The following is a 13,334-nucleotide window of genomic DNA, read 5'->3' on the forward strand; positions in this document are numbered from 1 at the left end:
TTTGAGAAGTAGAGTATATTCACACACATATGTATGTGGTGTATGTGCGCCCCGTGTATGTGTGTGTGTGGGTGGTATATATGTATATGTTGTGAATAGGTGTGTGGTGTGTGTGTGTGTGTGTGTGTACTCTGTGTGTATGTTTATATATGGTGAGTGTTTAAGAGTGTGATACAGTATGTAGATGTGGGTATATGGAGGTGTATATATTTGTGGTATGTGTATTTGTGTTTCTGTGTGTACAGTATATATGTTGTGTGTGTGTGGTATGTGTCCCTGTATGTTTTTGGTGTACGTTTATATGTTTACATGGTGTATATTTGTGGTGTTTATGTTTGCTTGTGTAGGTGTGAGTGTGTGAGTATACATTTGTGTGTATATGTACACGTATTTATGGTGTGCATGTTTGTGTCTGTATATGTGTGTATGGAGTGGGCCTCCGTGTGTGTGGGTGCTGTGTGTGTGTGTGTTCACCCTTGTGTGGTGGCTGCAGCCTCGTAGATCTGGGTCCTGGTGCCCTCTCTCAGGCCTTAGCATTTGTGCCAGAAAACAGAGTTCCCAGGTGCCCCGGAGGACTGCGCTTGCTGTGTAGGGAGAGTGGGGAAAGCTCTTCCCGTGGTAGGTGTTTGAAAGCCTGCATAGTCACCATGCCTGGCTGTGTGGCAGGCCAACTGCTTCTGCAGAGGATGAGTGTCTGCGGTTATCAGCAGAGACAGGACACTCAGGAAGCCACTATCACAGGCACCAGACTGCTTGAATTCACGGAGGTGTGTTTTTTCTCTAAGACCGTATTTTCATTCTCTGTTAAAAAAAAGGGGGGGGGAGGGAGAGAAAACATCTCTTGGGTGAATCAGTACATCATTCTCATTAGCCCTGTCCATTGATCAACATCCTGTGATCCTCTTCCAGAAGCAGGAAGGGGTGACATACACCCAATCCACCAAATAGCCTTTCCCCAATTTCTGGCCCCAGTTCCTTGTTGGACTTGCACGCACAGCTCCACCTCACCCCACACCAGTGGGCACATCTCCTCCGTGTCCCTCATGGTCAGCTTCCTGCCATTCTGACTTAGGTCATACCCAGAAGGTGAAGATGCTTAGGCCACAGCATTTTGGGTCTAATTTTCTGTTTAAACCCACGATGAACTAACTCCTCAAACGTGTACTGTAGTAGGTGTGGCCAGGCACTAGGTTAGGCATGCAAGATAGGATGATGAGTAGTCTAATAGAGTGGTTAAGAGCATGGGCTCTGAATCAGATAGAATCTGTTCACTTCCCACCTTCACCCCTTACTCTGTGACCCAGGACAACCAACTTCCTTTAGGCTCTGCTGCCTCATTTGTGAAACGAGTACTTGTCCCCCTGGATTGCTCTGGGGCTGGCTGGTGGGAAGTACACAGCAGAGTACCTAGAAGGTGACAGTCCGTACATGTTAGTTGCTGTGTGGACTGGCTCACTCAGCCTTCATGCTAGGCTCCTAGGCCAGGAGGTCTGAAAGCTGAGCACACATATTCCAGATGTTTTTGCATTTTGAATTCCAGATGCAGACTGTCCTGCACCAAGTCAATGAACTCAGGAGAAGAAATAAAAGGCAGAACCTGTTCCCATTTTTGCCCTTTTTTTTTTCTGGGATGCAAAGTTGTGGAAATGTGAATTTTCTGTGCAGTGGTGCTCTAGATTCTGTTTTTAGCCTCTTGAGTACTGAGAGGTAGGGGTAGCCCCAGCTTCTCGGTTCCAGCAGAGCTCCAGAGGTTCCCAGAGATGCTCACTCTCCCAGTGGGTCATTTTTATCTTGTCTGGGAGCCATTTCTGGAGTCCTGGTCAGGAGCCCGCTCCTTCAGCTACTCTACTAACTTTCTAAACATCTGATTCCTTGGTTAAATACGTTCCTACTTAATATAAATACAGCAGTTTCTGTTTCCTACCTGGAATCCCAATGGATGCAATTCTTATTACTTATATGCAAAATTTAAAGTAATAGCAACCATCACATATTGGTAACACCGTAAGTTCAGGTTTTTGCAGGTGTTATGTAATTCCATCCTCTCAGCAAAACCGCACAGTCTGTAAGAGGCCTAATCAAGATGGAAACTGAGATCGTTCTGCCACCAGATGCCAGGGGCCTACTCACTGTACTCATTACACCCTCCTGTTCCTTCCCCTGAGGAGCTCACAGTGGACTGAGGATGGCTGTTTGGTAGCATGAGAAACACTGAGAAGAACTGGGGGCTCAGGGCTGTAGAAGCCTGGGAAAGAAAATGTCTAACTCTGCCTCTGGCTTGGAAGCCCAAGATGGCATCTGCTTGCCACCTTAGCAAGAGGTCATCATGACTTCTTATTCCTTGACATGTTGGGGGACCCTGCCTCAAAGGTCTGGTGGCCTGTTTCTCCAGTAACCATCATTTAGGGGTCCCCAGGCTGCATGTTTGCAAAGGGTCCAATCTGTTCTTGTGTCCCGCCGAGTCATGGCAGGTCTTGAAACTTGCGGATACCTTCATGGGACTGATTCCTGCGGGCAGCCTGAAGAGCTCGCTGAGCTGAAGGTGCCAGCGGCCTGGAGCAGGTGTGTGCACTCATCTTCAGCATGGCTCTCTCCTTCCTTGTTTCTCCTGAGACTTCCATGCAGCAACACCTGCTTGCTGAGAGGGTCTCCAGGTCGGAAACCTTGCCTTAGTCAGGTCTGTATGCCTGCCACCTAGCACATGGCAGATGCTCATCGCATGAATGAGTGAATGAATGAAGCAGCACCATACTAGAGCCCCTGCTTGCCTCAAATATGAGTGAGGAGCTGGCTCTATTCTCTTGGCTGGATGTTGGAGCAGGAAGCATAAGCCATACCAGCTTTTTCAGCCCTGGAAGAAGTGTAAGCTGGGTTCTGTTGGGGAGCGGGGGAGTAGCAGGCAGATGTAGGGCCTCTGACTTCTTGGCTCGCAGCTCCTCATTTCCAGGATTCACTACCACTCCTTAATTTCCAGGTTATGGGTCTTGTAAAACCTAATTCTGGAGCACATTTTCTAATTCTTAGCCCCTGGGCAATTGGCTCCTCTCCCTCTGCATTTGGTCCAGCTGCTCATGACCACCATCAGCAGAGTGCTAGGCAGGGGTGCAGGGAATCACAGGAGATCCTGGCTCCAGGATAACCCGTAGATGCTGTCAGAGAAATAAAGACCACCATAGCTGCGCTCCCACAGAACCTGAAATACCATGGTATTTCATAGGGAGCACAAAAGGGGGGCTTGGGAATAGTGCAGCTTCTAGAAGATGAGATAAAAGGAAGGAAGTTACAGTAGAGATGATGAAGTGCTCTGAAAAAAATACCACAAATTACATGCATACAGTACTCGATGATTTTAAAACCTTTCTCATAAATAGTACATCAGGTCATCTAATTCTCACACTAGCAGCCTCGTAAAGGAGGCAGAGCAGACATTATTATGCCACTTTAAGAAAACAAACCTGAAGCTTGGGGTTAGGTCTTCTGATCCCAAATCCAGCTCCCTAGTGAAAATCAGGACCAATAAGACATAAAGTTTTAAAAACCAGATGTTTTAAAAAATCTGTCATCCAAGTTACTTGATTCTGATCCCTACCTGTGTAGGCAGGAGTTCAATCTCCTGAAAATTCCTCCTTGATAAGTTCTGGGAATCCCTAAGGGGCTCTTCACAGGTGTTCAGGAGCAAGGCCACTCACATAAGTTTCCCTCCTGGCAATTGTGCCAGGTCTGTTGGGCCCCACAGAAGCCACACTACCCTGGGCCATGGCCTGGGACTCAGCGACACTACCATCGCCTCTCTGGATCTGTATTCTTTCTACAATTCCCAGGCCTGGCAATTTTTGTTCATACCCATTTCAAGTCCACAGGCTGTCAAAGATATTATTTAGCGGTGAGTAGGGGACACTGGCTCCCTCTTTGTGGAATTACACTTCAGCAGAGGCTCCGAAAGCAGTGTTACTATGACTATGATGTGATGCAGAAATTAACTTAATTGCTATGTCAGTTTTCATGTATCCAGGGTGACCTTGGGAGACGTACTTTGAACAGCCAAGCAACTCTACTCTGCTCCATTTAGTAGCTACACTGCAGGGCTTTACTATGAGCCTGGCTCTCAGTCATTCAGGAAGTGAAGTGCATTTTTGGATAAACCCTTTGTAGTTCAAAACTGAGGGATCAAGCAGATTTGATAGCCCATTGTTTGTCAATATCTAAGTGCTCCTATTTGGATGGAGGGGAGCCCTCTGATATGTCAGGCTGTGTAGTTGCAGGTCCTAGAGGTCCAGTGGCAAACAAGACAGAGGCAATTCCTGCCCTCCTGAATCTTACATTCTGGAGGGTCAGGATCCTAGTGCCAGTTTCCTTCTTTATCTAGATGAGTTCTTTCCTGGGAGGCCTCTCTGCATTTTTTTTAATATAAATTTTTATTTATTCATGATAGTCACACCCAGAGAGAGAGAGAGGCAGAGACACAGGCAGCCTCTCCGCATTTTTTTCACTCCCTTCCCACATTCCCATCTTGCGAATGAAACTTTTTTAAATTAATTTTTTATTCTGAGATGATCGTAGATTCATGTGCAGTTGTAAGAGATAATATAGAGAGATCCTGTGTACTACCTAACAGTTTTACAGCAAAACTGTAGCACAATATCGCAGCCAGGATATTGATATTGACACTGCAAAGATGCAGAATGTCTCCATGTTTGTCACCACAAGATGGACCTTTTGTAGCTAATTCCACCTCCTTTCCCATTCACCTCCATCTCTGATCCCTGGCAACCACAAAACTATTCTGCATTTTTATGATTTTTGTCATTTTAAGAATACTATATACATTGAGGGGTACCTGGTGGCTCACTTGGTTAAGTGTCTATGTTTGGCTCAGGTCCTGGGATCAAGCCCCACTTTGGGCTCCCTGCTCAGTGGGGAGTCTGCTTCTCCTTTGCTTCTCCTCCTGCTGGTGCATGTGCTGTCTCTCTCAAAAAAAAAAAAAAATACATATATATATATAAATAAGTCGAATCATACAATGTGAGACTTTTTGGAATTGACTTTTTTTTTTTCTCAGCATAATTCCCTGATTATTTGCATGTTCATGGAAGTTGTCTTGCTTATCAATAGTTCATTCGTTTTTATGGCTGAGGAGTGGTCCATGATATGGTTGTGCCACCGTGTAACCATGGACCTGCTGCAGGGTAACTAGGTTGTTTCTAGTTTTTGACTGCTATGACTAAAACTACTGTTTTACAGGGTTTTATATGAATAGAAGTTTTCATTTGGGGGGGTACAAATGCCTAGAGGTACAATTGTTAGGTTGTATTATAATCGCGTGGGTGGTATTATAAGAGATTACCAAGTCATTTTCTAGAGTGCCTATACCATTGTACATGGCCACCAGCAAAGCAGGAGTGATCCAGTTTCTCCACCTGCTCACTGGCAAGTAAACTTCTGACTGACTACCCCACCAAATTGCCAGACATGCCCAGATAGTTCGAAAGCTTGCCAGGGCACAGTTTGAGGTTTTCATTTTTTTTTTCTAGCAGGATTTTTATAGTCTTTGTATAAATTTTATTTCTATCCAGCCTTTTCCACCATTTCCCTGGACATATCCAGACATGCCTGAAGCCTCAGCAATGGTCAGCAGAACACTCTGGCTCAAGCTACAAGTCCATCTGCATAGAGTGAGATGTTTGGGGGTTTTATCCTCATACCCCTTTTAAAGAATGACCTCTCCTTATATCCCCTGCTGTCAGGTAGTCCCCAGAGACCAGTGTGTATCCACCCACTTGAGGTGAGGGAGGCCCTTTTTAAGTTGTGTAGAAACCATCCCATCCATTCTCTTGGCATCTACGATGTGTCAGGCACTGTTCTAGGTGCTGCAGATAAAATACTGAACAATCAGGTAAGGCCCCTTGTTTTGAGAATTTTATATTATATGAAGGGAAAATAGACAATAAAGACACAAGATGATTTCAGATGGCAATAAATACTACAAAGACTCTAAGTAGAGTGATAAAGAGGCACATAAGCTTCTCTCTAAGGAGCTGAGCTTTCTTAGCATCAAAATTTCTACAGGCTTCTTTTTTCAAAGCTATTTCCATTTCTTTCACCATTTTTAATGATATTCTCACCATGTTTTCTTTCTTTTTTTAAAGATTTGTTTATTTATTTATTTATTTATTTATTTATTTATTTATTTATTTATTTATTTGAAGAGAGAGCAAGAGAGCCAGCAAGCATGTGGAGCAGTGGGGAGGGGCAGAAGCAGAGGGAGAGAGAGAACCCTAAGCAGACACTCTGCTGAATGCAGAGCCTATTGTTGGGCTTGATCCCTTGATCCCAAGATCCCATGACTCTGAGACTATGACCCAAGCCAAAATCAAGAGTGGGGCATCCAATCTACTGAACCACCTAAGGGTCCCTCACCATGTTTTCTGATCCTAAGATACCATGGTTGACCTTTGCTATCAAAAGCCACTTTGGGTTTCCTCATTTTGCCCACAAGAGTATAATGAAAGCGTTGGTAAAATGTTTTGCTCAGATCAAGCTAAGTTACATTACCCGTTTGGTAATCTCATTAAAAAAAACTCAAAGGCGAGTTTGATGAAACTTGTTCTTAATGGTCCCATATAGGCTTCCAGATCTTTAGTACTGTTTGTAATATTACACCTTCTGCCTCAAGCAGTTAGCTTAGTCTTTTCTTATTCTTCCTGCTCTAAACACAACTAAAACAAAAATCTTTGCTGTTCTTAGGCTTTTTGCATGTTTCTGCTTTTTCTGACATTGGTCTTTTGGGTCCTTTTGTTTCATCCTTTGCACTCATCCTTTTAAAGTCTGAGTGCCCTGAATGGCCAAATTGTTAATTTCCATGTATTATTTTCAGCATGTTTAGGCACTCGTGTACACTTGATTGGATGACTTGTGACTATATGAATAAGAATATTAAAAAAAAAAGAATATTTTTAAAATAATTTTCCAAGCCCCTTTAGGGTCCTGCCTTTTGGAATCATTGACCACAGAAGTATTCTCTCTTTTCTGTTTATTTTATAAAATTCGGTTTCCTAAAGTTTAGTATATGTGTGGCCAATTCTTTCCAGAATTCTCTTTTTAACTACTTCATCTTTAAAATGGCATAGTGATCTTTCACCAATCTTTAGAGGCCAGGTGTCATATTGGCAAACTTAGACTCTCAATATGCAGATCTACTTGTATATATGTGGTTTTTCACAAATGGGGCATGGGTTTGTACTTTATATCCTTCAAGATTATAAGCTTCTTAGGGGCAAGAACCACTCTTCTCTGCCTTTTCTAGAAGAAGCTAGTCTAGTTCCGAGTAAAATGGCTCCTTCATTGGCCACTGGAATGAATTAGCCACAAATAAACTCTCAGGAAACTGTATGATTCACTCACCATACGAAGTTAATGGATATCAACCAATTAAGTCTTGGAACCTGCCTCATCCAAGGATAATTACTGTTGTTTTGTTGTGGTTGATGTTTAGCTCCTTTTCCTGGTTAGTATAATAAAACCATGCTGTCTGCATTTGCACTTGGGCTATCCTCTTCAAATAGTGGCCTGATATTTCTAGAAAGTCTTCCTGCCTTGCTTATTTTGGCAGTGGAGTTAGAATGCAGAATTCATAGTCTTATCCAGGGATCTACAATGAATGCTTCTATGGCTTAGTTCACAACCAGCGAATAGGAGGGAGTAATTCTTCATATTAACTGGACTCAAAAGATTTTCAAAGAATGTGTTGTCTGATTACCTGATTACATTTGTTGGGGGCTCCTCCCCACCAGACATCTGGTACTTGGGATCTTCTACAATACAAATCACATTGTGTCACTCTGCACTCAAAAATCACCTGTTTTCCCATTATTCTTAGGTGAAGTCTAAAGTCCTCGATGTGGCCCCTTCAGCCTGATGTGGTGCTGCCTTCCTCTCTGGCCACCCACTTTGCTCACCATATTCTTAGTATACTAGACTCTCTCATCTTCTGTCCCTCCAGAGGACTTTACCACAGCTGTTCCTGCTGACCAGAATGCTGGACACCTAGCTAATGCTTTCTTATCCTCTAGGTCTCAAGTTAAACATCGCTTTCTAACCTCCTCCCATTTCTAAATTAGACTCCTAGCTATACTCTCTCATAGCGTCTGCACTTTTCTTTTGTAGCATTTACCACAATTTTTAATTATGACATTTATTCAAGTAATTATAGGTTACTAGTAGATGCCAACTTCCAGGTCATCAGAGGCTCATTTGTTTTGTTCAGTGCTAAATGGCCGGGTGACAGGAATTCAGTTAATATTTACAGAATAGATGAAAATTTATAGTGTCATGGTATTGGCTCCCATGATTGTGATTGCTCCACTGAGCATTGTGCTTAATACACACACACACACACACACACACACACACAAACATGTGTGCATATGAATATGTACTGTACTTAAATATACACATAGGTTTAATTTTATGGAGTAGGTTCTTAATCATCACTTTAAGATGAAAGTTATAGCAAACTCTCCTTCCTTTACAGCATTCCTTTAATATGCTGCACAGGCCAGCTGTAGGCAAATACCTTCTTCCTTGGATAGTAAAAAAAAAGGTGCAGGTGGGAGTCCAAGTGTGCGATCCAGGGCAGCATGTTCAGGCCTGCTTAGCCCAGTCATTTCCCCTCTCTGGGGTCCTCAGTTTCCTCACTGTGAAGTAAAGGGTTCAGATGACATAATAATTAGCATCCTTTCTATTTCAATGCAATATGATTCTAAAAGAGAAGAGGGGAAGGAAGGAAGGAAGGAAGGAAGGAAGGAAGGAAGGAAGGAAGGAAGGGAAGTTAACTTTTAATGTTGGAGGCTAAAGTAGTTGAATTTGTTTGGCTACAGGTGACAGAAAACCATAAATAATGGTGACTTAAGTAAGTTTCCAGATTATTTTTCTCTTATGTGAAGCCTAGACATTGTCCATCTATAGCTAGAATGGATACCAGGCTCCTTCTGTCTCTTTGTTCTGTCTGGCATGGCTTTCATTGCCAAGGTCACTTCATGATCCAAGATGGTGGTTGGCCATCTGCTTACATTCCATTGGTGGAACTTAGTCTTATAGACACACTACCTGCAAGGGCATCTATCAAATACAGTTTTTATTATAGGTAGCTGTGGGGCTCCTACTGGTGAGGAATAAAAAGGGAACATGTATTAGAGGAAACATAACAGCCTTGCTAGTGGGGGCTTCCCAAAAAGCGTAAATTAGGGAGATGTCCAAAACTTGCTGAACAGAGAAAATGCTGCCTACACAACATTTTCCAAACCACCTTCTGCCTAGAGGACTTTTTGGAATCAGTCATTTGTCTAGTTGCAAAATTGCTTCTCTTTTGCCTTTCCATTTCAGGTTTCTAAATTCTGCCCCTGGGTCCATTTCAAAACCTGTAATTGGATCATTTGGAGCTGACCTACTGTGGAGTGTCTCAGTGTCCTTGTCTATATTCATCTTGGAACAAACCCATCTTGGAACTCAGTTTTCATTGCAAAACTTGTCTATGCTTCTTATTTCAAAATCACTGTATCTGAAAAATGGTCACCCATCTCAAAGCCTCCTACTTTGTGTTGCCAGTTCAAAATATAATCTGTGTCCGGAAACCAGGATTCTTTGGAAATTGTTTTGAAAGATACTCTGGAAGGTCAGTATAAAACCTTCAGGATCATCTTCCCTCACTCCTCCCCCTTCCCCCAGCTCTCCTTCCTCTCTCTTACTTTGGAGTTTGTCCATAGATAATCTTCCCTATCTGCTATTAGCCTTACCAGAATTAATGTGTCAAATCCCACTGTAAAGTTGACATTGGGGTATTGATAAGCAAAAGTTATTCCTAAATGTTCTTATATCATCTTTTAGGCAAAGCCTAGTGTATTTTTAACCTCCATATAGTTCCTTTTTTAAAAAAAAAAATTATTGGAGTTCAATTTGCCAACATTTAGCATAGCACCCAGTGTTCATCCTGCCAAGTGCCCCCCTCAGTGCCCATCACCCATCACCCCAACCCCCCGCCCACCTCCCTTTCCACTACCCCTTTTTCATTTCCCAGAGTTAGGTGTGTCTCTCATGTTTTGTCACCCTCACTGATACTTTCACTCATTTTCTCTCCTTTCCCTTTATTCCCTTTCACTAATTTTTATATTCCCCAAATGAATGAGATCATATAATGTTTGTCCTTCTCTTAATGACTTATTTCACTCAGCATAATACCCTCCAGTTCCATCCACGTTGAAGCAAATGGTGGGTCTCTATCATTTCTAATGGCTGAGTAATATTCCATTGTATACATAGACCACATCTTCTTTATCCATTCATCTTTCGATGGACACCAAGTCTCCTTCCACAGTTTGGCTATTGTAGACATTGCTGCTATAAACATTGGGGTGCAGGTGTCTCAGCGTTTCACTGCATCTGTATCTTTAGGGTAAATCTCCAGCAGTGTAATTGCCTCCATACAGTTCCTTCTGCTGGCCTGCTCTGTTCAAACCAGCCCTGGAATGTTGCAGTGCTGTGAAAGGAAACCAAGTCATTGGTGGTCAGTGCATACCTAATGTACAGTATCCCATTAAGTCCTCTCCACCCTCCTGGGAGATGGGCTTTACTATCCCAGTGCTTCAGATAAGGAAATGAGGCAAAAGTAGGTTGAGTAACTAAAGCCTCCTCCAAGCTGGCCATTGGAATCAAATTTGCATGTGTCTGACTCCAAAGCCAAAGCTCTTTCTGCTGCTCCAACTAATTAGCTTCCTTATAAGAAGGTTGGAACTAGTCAACCATATAACCTTGGATAAGCCAATTAACATCCTCTGAACCTTGGGTTCCTTCCCAAATGAAGAAGTAGGTTTAGATGAATGTCAGAGTCCCTTTATCTCTAACATTCTCTCTGTTCCCATAGCTCTCTGGCTGGCTTATTCTGGAGGAAGAACTTCCACTAACCCTAAGTAACAGCAGCAGGAGTAGTATCAATAATAACTATTTATTGAGTGCCTACCCGATACAAGGTGAAGATAACTTATTTTAATCCGTTTAACAAATCTGAATTCTGATGATCCCTCTTTCATATATGAGAAGACTGAAGACCAGAGAAGTTACAGATATACCCAAAGTCACACAGCTGATAAGTAGTAAAGACCCAAGGGTGTCTGTTTTCTAAGCCTATGCTCATGTGACTTCCATGCTGTTTGGAGGCGGGGGAGTGATGAGGAAGGAGAAGAGAAAAATGCTATAAGGAATGATCTCTTAGGGTAAGAGACATATGTACACCTGCCAAGATGATCCAAAGATAAGTCAGTTGGGATAAGAAAGGGTGCTTGGAAGAACCAGCTGATTAAAGCACCCCCATAGGCTCCTCAATTTTGTTTCCAACTCTTACCAGACATGCTCCTTACTCCCAGGCACAGAGTGCTGCCCAGGTAGGAACTTAGCTTGGGAGAGCCTGGCTTGGTGCCAGTCTTGCTCACAGAGGCCACTTAGACCCTAAGTCACTAAGCCTTTTATCTCATTGCTTTTCAAAATATCATTTTATTACTAGGTCCATGCTTTTCTGACCTCTCTGAACTTTAGCCAAAATTGCCAGACCCCCAGCCCAAGCCCTACCATGCCCAGTACTTCTCTGGAGCTGCCTGAGTCTTAGTGTGCATCTGGTAAGGCTTACAAGAGGATGAAATCATCACTAGCCCAAATGGAAAAGGACAATCAGGGGAAAAGAAAAATGGGTTTCTGAAGAGTAAGTGAGGGTCCATTATGGATTAGTCTAAGCTGGTCAGGTGTGTGAGAAGGAGGGGCCAATTATGAAGGAGGGCCTGGGCAGGCTATGAAGGATGAAATCTATAGGGTCTGAAAGTTCCCCAGCCTCTGAGGAAGTTGGGCAAGTCAGTTTTGCCAAAGCAGGTGCATGGCCTGATGGAGTACAGATATGGGCTTTGGGGCCATGTAGATCTGGATTCAGATAACTCGGCTAATTTCCCTTTGTGGCTTCAATTTATAGCCTCAGTCCCTAAAATGAAGCTGGCTGGAACCTCACAGGGTGGCTTGTAAACATTAGAAACAATGTGCATGGTGCTTTAAACACACCAGAGAGACAGGAGGCAGGTTCTGTTATCATATTACTAAGGAAATAGCGTGAGAAAGGCTTTTTTCCTGCCATGAGCACTCAAGCAATCATCATCAGTTTTCATGCTGTTTTGTTTATTCAAAACTTGGGGCGTGACTGTTTGGTGAGTAAAAGCTGGCAATACTCAGTTGGGCACTGAAGTTCCAAATGAAGCAAGTCTCTGGAATTGAGGCTGCCAGAACACACCACTCGGAGCATGGGATATATAATGGGATCATACAGCTATTTGCATGGAGAATTTTTTAAACTTGCCTTTTCACCACTTCAAAATAGAGATGTAATTATTGCTTGCAGATGACTGTTATCGAAGAAAATAAAGGAATAATTCCCCCAAACCAGTAAAGGGAAAGGACAAATCAGCCATAGCATAAACAAAACAAAACAAAACAAAACAAAAAGAAAAACCCAAAACCCAAAACAAACAAACAAAAAACCCAAAAACAAAACTACTCATGAATCAGGGCAGACATGTGAATAGTGACAGTGAATTGTAGGATGAGAAGTTGACCTGCCAAGCTGGGTGTTCTGGTCAAGAGCTTTGTCCCAGAATTGCTTTCAATTGCACCCCACTTAATTCTCAGAGATGTCCTAGTGTGGATAACACATTCTTTGGTCACCTAATCACATGGGCTATCACACACATTGATGTGGGAGGAGAGGGGTTACCTGATTACCCCAGACAACCCCAGGTGGAAGACATTTAGAGAAGGAACTTCTAGAATTTTGCTCTCTGAGCCAGGGCACTCTCCTTCATACTTTTTTACTTAAGCCCATCTGAGCACCATGTTGGCCCACCTGCTGGCTATGGCATGAGGAAGCAGAGACTAGAGAAAATAGGGATGTTTTGGTGGCGAATCAGGGAGGATAGAATAAGACCAAGGAATCAGATGATCGTTGGTCGGTTGTTTTCAGCATGGCATCAAATGGGAGAAATGAACTGAAGGACCGTGCTTGTCTTTCCGGAAGGCAGAAGTATTTCTTAGAGAGTGGACTCCATTCACCAGTGGCCTGGCTGGGTCTGAGTCAGTGTCCACTTTACACGCTCTCCAGGTTCCTGGGAAGTGCCCTGAAGGAAGTCGGCCGTTTCTGATCCTTGCAGAGCAGACCCTCTGAGGCTTTGGTATTTGTCCAAGCTCCACCAGAAGTGAGGATGTGTATACACACGTTTGGTGGACGGTGTGGGTGTGCCTCCCCCATCCAG

This window comes from Canis aureus, chromosome 6, assembly GCF_053574225.1.
Source record: "Canis aureus isolate CA01 chromosome 6, VMU_Caureus_v.1.0, whole genome shotgun sequence".
Taxonomy (NCBI): Eukaryota; Metazoa; Chordata; class Mammalia; order Carnivora; family Canidae; genus Canis; species Canis aureus.